Here is a 10,222-nt window from a genome sequence, read left to right as displayed (position 1 = left end):
CCCCCCAACATCTCAAAATGTTCCCTCTCATGTTGTTGTTTCTTCATCATCATATCTTCTCATCCATCTCTTTCTCCATTCCTCTTTTTGGAGCCTCTCTTTGATTTTTCCTAGACCTTTAGCTTGTCATTCTTGTCTTCTGTTTCTTGTCTCTTCTCCTTCTCATCTTTCTTTTCTCTCCTCCCTCTAATCTGTTGTTTTTCATCTCTTACACCACTATCTCTTCTTTCTCTCACCTCCTCTTTCCTGACACTTCATCTTCATCTTTTCCTTCCCTCATTCTTCTTTTTTAATCTTTCCAGTTTCTCTTTATATCCCTCTCACACTTCATCCTTCTTTCCTCTCCCTCTCCCTCCTCATAGTGCATCCTCTTTTCAGCTCCGTCTCCATGTTGCTTACTTTCTACCTTGTGCTCCGAGCGGCTCGTCTGTTGAAAACAAGTCACAGTGGGTAAAGTCATTAGACGAGAGATGGATGTGTTTGGAGGCAAACGAGGGGGCCGTCTGTTCTGGTGAGTCAAGGGCCCTCGAGCCACAACACCAGTGCAGCTCATCCTCCTCGTCTTTATCTCTGCAGAGTTCAGCTGTAAACGCGACGTGACGGCTTCGAGAGCCCTGTTCGCGACTCCTAGAGGAGAAGCAACTTATTGCAGAACACAAGAACAAAATGATATGAAGCCAATGAGTCATTGAGATATAGCAATATCATAAATAATAATAATACGCTGTATGGACTTGAGGTATCAAAAAAATGGTTTGAAAGAATAGGTTAAAGGAGCTATTTGTAAGTTATCTGTTCCGCTGAATGTGTTTTCTTGTCTGGAGAAGGTGGTGATTGGCGCTCGACAACACCTTTGCCCATCGTTGCATTTCCAAGAGGTTATAATACATCCTCTGAGCAGCGCTACATCTTCAGGGCAGATTGGAGGCTACAGTGAGTCGCTATTGGAAAGTGACAAGACTGGCCAGGGCTAGCTGGATAACTTGCTAAGTAAAGAAGTTTGATGCTGAACTTGCAATGTTTCTTCTAGACTGGTAAGTAAACAGCTGTTAATGCTAACGTTAGCTAATTGCAGTTACCTGGTTGTGTAAAAGACGGGCTGGGGCTAGCTGGTTAGCATGCTAACTTTAAGAAAAGACGTGATAAAGACAAGAGTTAACATTATTGTTGCTTTTCACCACTGGAGACAGCTGTTGGTGACTCATCCTTGAACACACTCACATTAATCTCTTAGCAGTTTACGAAGGCACTGTCAAGCAATACATATCAATCCACCCATTTTCAACCACTTATTGAGGTCTTGGTTGTTGTGGCAGCAGGTTAAATGAGCTAGTCCAGATGTTTCATGTCCTCCAGCTCTTCCTGAGGGATCTTGAGGTGTTCCCCGTCCAGATGCAATATTACACACTTCCTCCAGTGTTATCTGTCTGCCATGGGCGTGTTCTCCAAGTTGGATGTGTCCAGAATATGGCAGCAGGGAGGCATCCTGATCACTTCACGTGGCTCCAAGCAGCTCCTTCTGGTTATCTCAGCTCCTCACCTTTGCCCTGTTCAAGAAAATCAATATATAAACATGCAGTGGAGATAACATGACCATTCAAAAGTTGATCAAACTAAGTGACGATTAAAGAAAAAAGGCTAAATATCTGAATCTGAAAAGCTTGTTCAGCAGTGGTGCTTCTTCATATGTTGGCTGAATTGAAGCGTGAGTGAAAATGTCTGTCTGTCTGAACTACTGCAGCTTCATTTGGACCACAGATGTAGTGCTGCTGGATTATGGATCAGTTTATAATATTGCAGGGAGTGAGTTAACCTCCTTCTTTTACTGTGTCCTACAGCTGTGTGGAAAACTGCTTGAGCTGTGAGCAGCAGGAAACCAGAGGTTTCTGACTGACCTCTTCATTAAAAGAGTGAGTTTGTAGTTGCTTTTATCAGGTACTAATTACTCTACTTTATTTTACCTTTGATTTTCTGATGTTAACTCACCTGTAATAGAAGGGTCCTGTTCCTCAGTGTGTTTCTTCATGTGTAAATAAGGTTCATGTGCATATTCTGACACAGTATTGAAACCTTTTCTCAGTCAAGAGAAAAGGAAAAACAATTATAGACACAACTTCAAAGAGTGAAGAGACAATACATTCATGAAGGACAGTTCTGTGCTGCCTGCTGATGAAAGGCCATGACGTGAGAAAAGAAACATCAAAATCAAAAAACAGCTGATTGAATTCAGTTAAACAGAAAGACAACTTGATACGTTTTACTTATGGATTTAATTATAACACTCTTGTGTTTTTGGTGAAAGGTTTACCTGATGTGCACAGATTTCTATAAAATGCACTTTGATCCCTGCTTCAACATCCAATATGTGAGGACTGAAAATGTTTTAGAAGTTATGTTTGATTGTTATTTTTATTTTCAGTGGCATTTGATGTAGCTTTTTGCAAATAATCAATATCTAATTTTTCAAGAAACAGCCCTTGATTATCTCCAAACCAAAAACTACTGTTTCTTATTGACTCTTGGGAAAACATTTTGTAAGTTTGTATCATTCAGAAAACTGGTAGGAGGGGTTTAAGTGAGAAACCAAAAGGTCCAGAGCTCATCTGAATATGTAGTGGAAGTTGTTAATTGGAGAAGAACAAATGGAAGCAACCTTTGTTGCAGTTAATAGTCTTATCACATTTCATGAAAAGCAGAAACGACCCAGAGACTCAGATATGAGAGATGTCTGCTTGAAAGGCAGTAAACGTTTTCTTTGACAGGACTAAACGACATTATAAATCACAAAAAAAAAAATCTGTGAATCTCAACAGTCCTCATTCACATTCATCTCCTGAATGAATGAATGACCAATGAATCATAGGTTTTGTTGGAAACCATTCAGGAGTCAGTCAATACTGCAGCCAGGGACTCCAATGAGTCAGTTTAATTGAAATTTGAAATGTTTCAAGCTCATAGAGGAAGTGTTTTAATCAATATTTATTATTTCTTTTATTTTGCTAACAAATCCTCTGAAAAGACCAGAAACAACAATGAATTTAAGCTATTGAGAAAGCATATGATTATGTGCTTGGGGAACCTTGGGCAATTCTAAGCACCCACTCAGAAAGTTGCACCTTGGGCGTATCCAGAGAAGAGTAACTGACTGAATGGTGTCAAATCAGAGTCGTGCTTTTAACTGAGTGTTTCCATTTCAACAATGACCTTTCTTGTTGCCATCTCACAGTCCTTTCAATGGATTCATACTGTAAAGCTCGTCATTACATAGCGACCAGATAGCAACCAGTCCACTGACATGGATCTGGATCTAAGTAAATTGTGATGACGTTCGTGATATTAGTAGCTGAGACGACTGGTAGTGGACAACACACAAGGCTCATCAGTCTCACTTCTTCGGTGTTCTTGCTGCCTGTTTTCCACAAACTGCCCCGTAGTCCTTCCACCATTACATACCTCAGGTTTGACACTTTCCATCAAACCTGAGGCCCTGATGTGACTTTTAAACTTGTCTTTTACTTTTGAACCAACTATGAAGCAGAATAGAAAATACACATAAAAACTATTTTGGCCATCTGTAATTTTCTTGTTGAAAGAAATGATGTAATTTGGTGACATTTAAAGGGAAAATAGAAACAACTGAGGTTATAAATTAACAATAAAATATAGGAAAATTTGGGAGATCCCCTTAAACATAAGTACCTATTTTCATTGGTGATTTTATGCAACACAGTTGACAAATTTTCTTTATGTGACATTCAGCTTACCTGGTGTAAAGTGACTAAAAGACTATTATTACTTATACTTAGTCAAGGAGAATAAGTTAAGTAAAAACTCCCGTGGGAATGATGTGAATGAAATGTTTGTGTGTGAGTGGAAGAAGAGTCGGAGAGCAGGTGGATGTGAGGGTTTTCTTTACGTTTCCAGCGACTGAGCAGTTTGACCTCGAGGCTCTTCCCCTCCAATGATTGTTAAAAACTGATGTTGGGTACGTTCGCTGACGTCGGTGGGATTAGCGGGAGCAGCTCCAGTGTCAATACGAATTGACTCTGACATCCTGTAAGGTCGTTGCTGCTGTCTGGAGATGGGAGAAGTGGTACATGCAAAAGGTCTCAGCGCAGGGCGGGGGCTCTCCGGGGCACAGTGGTGAAAGCTACAGACATACATACATTCATGACCTCTCATGTATTCCCAAAAGTCAACACATACATTGAAAAACTGACATGGACGTTCCTCACAAGCGGTTTATGATTTGAATTCACACCATCACTTCCATTAATGTTTACTCGACCGCAGCTTGACTGAGCAAATATTTGACTTTTCTCCGCTGTTGCGCTTTATATACATTTGTGTACGTAACAAGATTCACACCTCAGAGGAACTGCTCAGAGTAACCGCTGCAATCTGTCTGACACAATGTCCATTTAAAATGAGCAAGCAAAAAGCTATTATTTTAAATCAATGTTAAATTGTTTGTTTCAAAAGGGGCATCAAGTGGCGTAGTGGTCTAAGCAGGCGCCCCATGTGTAGAGGCTACAGTCCTCGCTGCAGTCGGCCCCGGTTCGAGTCCCGCATCAGACGGCATTTACTGCATGTCATTCCCCCTCTCTCTGCCTCCCCATTTCCTGTCTCTCTACTGTACTATCAAATAAAGGCATAAAAAAGCCCCCCCCCCCGAAAAAAAAAATTGTTGTTTCAAAAGATGTTTAATCGTGATTTTGTTTTGGTCAACAACAGCGGCCAGGTAGAGAGGAACACAGGAGATTAAGTAACCAAGAAGATAATGACTGATCAATCAACAAAGGAATTATTGCTAATAAATTGTCAGAAAATATCTAAACACAATGGCCCTCATTTATCAATCTTGCGTGAAAACAGGTGCAGATCTGAGCGCAGAATTGGTCTTACGATTGGATACACGTGTGATTCATGAAACATTCGTATCTGACCAATCCCAGCGTACGAATGATCGGGTCTTGATAAATGCGGCGGCTGAATTCGATCGTCATTAAAATGTTACGCCCTTAAATATTCCTGGTTCGGAGGCCTCGCCCACTAAGGTCAAACATGGAGAGAAGAGTTACCGGCAAAAAACGAAACTTTTCAGAGATGGAGATCGACATCCTGACATCCGAGGTGGCGCAAAATAAGGATGTGCTTTTTGGCAGTCTGAAGAGTGGGCTCGAAGGAGCTCATAAAACCGCTGTGTGGAAGAGGGTAACGGAGGCAGTCAACAGCGTTGCCATAGAGGAACGGACTCCGGCTGAGGTTTGAATACAAGTCAATAATTTAACCTATGCCTAACGATTCAAATGAATCTTTTATTCATCCGCAGCCTAAAAGCTTATGCCTGCTAATTGATTAAGGCAATTCTTTACATTTAGGTCAAGAAAAAGTGGTCTGATTTAAAGCTGGCCACCAAAAAGCAGGTTGCTGCACTAAAGCGCAACATCAGGCAGACTGGAGGAGGCCAACCAGACTCCAGCCTGATCTGGAGTCTGGTTGGCTACTTGTTTAGTTAATGCAATTTATCTGGGGTAGTTACTTACCGAGGAGATGATTTTGGCTCTGCTGTGCGCCCTCCTGCAGCCGCGCGCCAACACAGCTGTTTTGAAAAATAAAAGAATCGTGTGTGTGTCCCGGCCACCTGGCCACCACGTTTAAAAGTGATAGCTTGGCATCACAAATCACCTGTACATTTATAGAGTGGTAGTTTTTGCGATTGATGAATGCGTAATCATTCATGGATGGTGCCTTCAGACGCACATGAGTGCAATCAATTGCTCCAACCAAATTTGGAAAACCAGCAATCTCATAAAATTGCCTTTTAATCACAGATTGCTGGGCATCATTGTATGGGAACCGAATGTACTTTCGGGAGAGGGACTTTATTGCAGCCAACACTGCTGGCATCGTCCTGTTTGATGGTTGGCTGGGAGACCCCAGCCCTGTCCCCGATCTCCCGCTGAAAGGTCCCGGTGGCCAAAAACCCAAGCGTGGCGAGCACCTGCACGGGTACAGGTAAGGCATTTGACCGTCTGGTTTCCCTCTTCAAACGGGCATCTAAATTGTTGCATAACTCGATGATGACATGTCTTGGGAGCCGAAAGCGACTTATCAGCCAAGCATCACTCTCATGAGGAGATCCCTGCGGTCTCTGAAAACGCGCTCACGTCTGACACACACGTATTGTTCCTCCAAAACGAGTAAATCTGCCATCGTTATGATTTGATAACTGTCAAAGCATCTGTTTAAATAGGGGAGTGAGTAAATATCTGACCAACCACAGTGCAACAATGATTATCACCAGATGCTTTTAATTGTTGTTCCAGTTGTGTCCCACCCATCGGAAAAACCAAAAAACAATTACACAATTTTGCCATGAGTTTAATTTGCAAACACCACATTTTCTGCTTGTTATTTATTTATTATTTCAAATTTTAATGTGGCAATAATTAGATGTCATGTTAGGCTATTTAGCCATCATATTGTTTATTGTACAAAAAAAGTGGTATTCAGTAAAAACGTGGCTTTTTTAAAATTCAAATTTTTATCTTGTTTTATTTGTTTTAAGAATCTGTTTGATCTGTTCTAAATATGTGACAGTTTATCTAATGACAAGCTGAGGTTTGTTTAATAATTATTTTCAGACTCAGCCAGATTTTGCTGTGCTGCACCGCAAATCCAGACTCAGATTTGCGAACACGAGCTCAGACCTGACCTGAGATCTGATCGTAGCTTCCGCCTACGTCCAAATTGATAAATGCCGAAGCTTTACGTGGGAAATGGTCGTACGCACAGTTTTCTGCCGTAACATTCGTTTTGAACAAATGATGCCATGTGGTGTTTGGATCAGAGAATATTGGTGGTTGCCGAGGAAAAAAACAAATGTAGATTAACATTAACACCATTTTTCTCCTACAGAAACGGCACATTGTGGACAGGAGTATGGCGCTTGGAGTGTTTCAGTTGGCCGTCAGTTCTTTTTCAAGGCGAAGCTTGTACAAAGTGCAGTTTACCTCAATCAATGCACACTTCAAACGGACTCTCCAGTATCTTTATTTGTTCAGACGAGTTTGTTCGAGGGATCTCATGATGAAGATGACTGAAGTCTGCTCTGCAGGACAGACAGAGAGGGACAGAGAGGGAGGGCGGGAGGATTAACAGAGATGGTGTTTGGTGATGGTTTTGGGAGAACAGCTTCAGAGATGTGAAACACGGAGAATCCAATTTTCAGGGCAGAGTTGTTCAGTTGTGAGCGATGACACGCTGCAGACACCACTGCGTTTTGTGTTGATTTCCCACTTAATAAAAATAATAATACAAAATATAATATTAATGATAATAATAATAGTAATAATAGTAATAATAATAATAATAATAACTCTTAGACTGAAGTGTAATGATGTTGATGTACTAGTTTCAACAGGAACGGCTTTCACACTGTACAGAACACAACACACTAAACTCAGACCAGCGATTGTGCCAAATGTCTAACACACATCTCTGCTTATAAGTGCCACAAGTAGATGAATACCACAGCATGTCTTACATTCAGGTGAATCTGTTTCAGTTTCAGCCCCTTTACAAAGTTCGCCCAGTTCTGCAGCTTGAAACTTTCGTCTCACAAAATCAAGTGATTTTAGCATCATAGTGTTTTATCTGTGTCAAGATCAACCTATGAAATGTTGAAATATATGTTGTATTTTCCTGTGCTTTGATGTTATCAGCTGCTCCAATAAAAAGCATCAATAAATTCTGAATTAAGAGGGTATACGGAGGATGGATGGATGGATGGTCATCTCTGTAAGGCATGATGGAATCAGGATTATAGGTCAGCATGCACAGGGACAGTTTGTGACAGCATCCAGGGAAGCTTTTGCACATTGCCATCCAACTGTCCCTGCACAAGCAATTAAAAGACCTCTCTCTGTGAACCCCTGAACCTGAACTCTCTCTGTGTAAGTGTCAAATATGTGCATTGCAACGTATTTACGCGACTGAGTGAGCCTGTAAGAAGCGTGTCGGCATGGAAGTGTGAAAACCAGTGACATGAAGCAGGGTTCACGCTGGCTCTGGATCTTTAATGAGGTCTGATAAGCGTCTGCGCTACATTACATGTTGCAGGACACCAGCAGATCTCATGTGCAGTGGTATGGAACATTTTGCCAGATGCAATATTTCAAAAATATTCATGAAAACATACCAACCAACTAAATATTAGAACAAATTATTTGTTCAAATTAGACCATACTTTAAGCACTCTAGAATATTGATCTAAAAATGGGCTGAAACACCTGAGAACTGAGGTCCAAACCAAAGCAAAAACATCAGTGAATATCCGACCAAACTGAGACTAAAACCCCCCTTTTGTACCAAACTGTAGTTTGGACTAAAATGGGACTAAGACCCCAGTGAATATCAAACCAAAAAAGAACTCAAATCACAGTGAAAATTGGACAAAACACACATCTTTACTAAAACAAGTTTAAAGCACCAAAGGATACTGGAACAAAACTAAAACACAAAGGATTGTTAGACCACAGCTAAAACACCAGGGAACATTGAAGCCAAACATCACTGAGTTTTTGTCCAAAGCAGTTCATGACACCATGACGTACTGGACCAGACTGAGGCTGAGAAACCTGTACTGTGACGCCCAGTGGCCACTCAGGTTCATGGTGGAAAGTATGCAAGTGTGTGCATCGGTATCACTATCCTGTTCTTTCATTAAAGCAAACTTTCTTGTGTTGTGCTGTATGAGGCTGCAGTCAGTACAGATGTTGGCATCTGTGCCTCATTAGACCCGGAGTCGCCCATTAGCTCTGTCCATACAGGATGTAAGACGACTCCTCTTGGTCCGATGTTGGTGTGGTTGAGATAAAGTGATGAAACATGAATCGGTGATGGAGAATTTCTTTTAATCATGTCCTCTGCAATTTGAAAGAGTAATTACACTCTCTGTTTATTTCTTTCTCTTCTCTCTCTCTTGTTTTTCTGTCTCTGGCTCTGAGAGAGGAACCCAGGAGCTGTGGCTTAAGAAGCCAGGCTGCATTTCTTCTCCCCATTTCACCATACAATATATAAGAGTCAGCTATTGCTACGGCTGCTCGTTAATTTGTAGTTTTTAGCACAGCATTGGTAGAATTAAAACAACAGCATCCTACAAATTGTTACCCCGGAAGGTTTGTGCGTGTGTTTGTATTGAGAGTCAGAATCTGCACTTTTTTAAAAGTCCCATATTTTACACTTTTCCAGTGGTTTTTTCCCCCGGTGGCTCTGAACCTCTCGTCTGATCCCGTTCTACTCCCACCAGTCGGCTTCCTGTGGCACAGAGTCGTCCCTCTTCATCACGTCTTGCCAGCGTGTTGATGGAGGGTGAAGAGCCGGCTGAAAGCTCCACCACATCTCCTGCAGGTTATTAGAGCAGGAGAGCTCTCTGACTAATTAATGAAGACAGGGCTTCAGGCCACAGATACTTTAAGACAGGGGCTTTGGTTAAAGCCTGGTAATTATATAATCCACCTGGATCTGTGGTTAAACAGATTATCCTCACACACACTCCTGCACTGAGGGGATCAATAACAGTTCTTGATATAGTTATTTCATGGAAAATAATTTATCTTTAAACTGCTGATTCTACATTCAGTGTTTTAACCACTGTGGATTGATATAGAATCAGAATCAGATGATAACTAATAGAAATATCAAATATCTAATATCAAATATATTATCCCTTAATTGTCATGGCTAACTTGTGATAAATGTTTGTCCAGTATTCACCGTCTTTTAACTCAGTTTTTGTTCCCACCACCTCCTGAGGGAAACATCTGTCTCTTTCAGTCTCTGCTGGATGTCCCACTGTCTTCAGCAGCTGGTCTCTAACTGTCTCTGTCTTCGATGCTGGGAGTGTGATTTCTTTATTTGCTTTTTTTTTTTTTTCTCCTGTGAAGGCTGCAAAAGTCGTGAGTCCAATTACAGCTTGTGGAAAAAAAGAAAATGTGACCGACCCCACAGGGAAACACTGCTCCTCGGGCCTTTGACAGGATAATCGATAAGGAAAGAGTGTCAACACATGACATTTATTCAGCACTATCACTACTCTCCTCCTTTGGTATTTTCTCCTATCACAGATGGTGTGCTGAGGAAAAGAAGGTACTTGAACCAGAGGAGGCAGCCAGGACCGTCTGACAACCAGTGTGATGACTGTAAGCTGCAGTTTTCA

This window comes from Seriola dumerili, unplaced genomic scaffold, assembly GCF_002260705.1.
Source record: "Seriola dumerili isolate Sdu_G_001 unplaced genomic scaffold, Sdu_1.0 BDQW01000025.1, whole genome shotgun sequence".
NCBI lineage: Eukaryota > Metazoa > Chordata > Actinopteri > Carangiformes > Carangidae > Seriola > Seriola dumerili.
The sequence above is the reverse complement of the archived record's forward strand: the minus strand, read 5'-3'. Positions refer to the sequence as shown.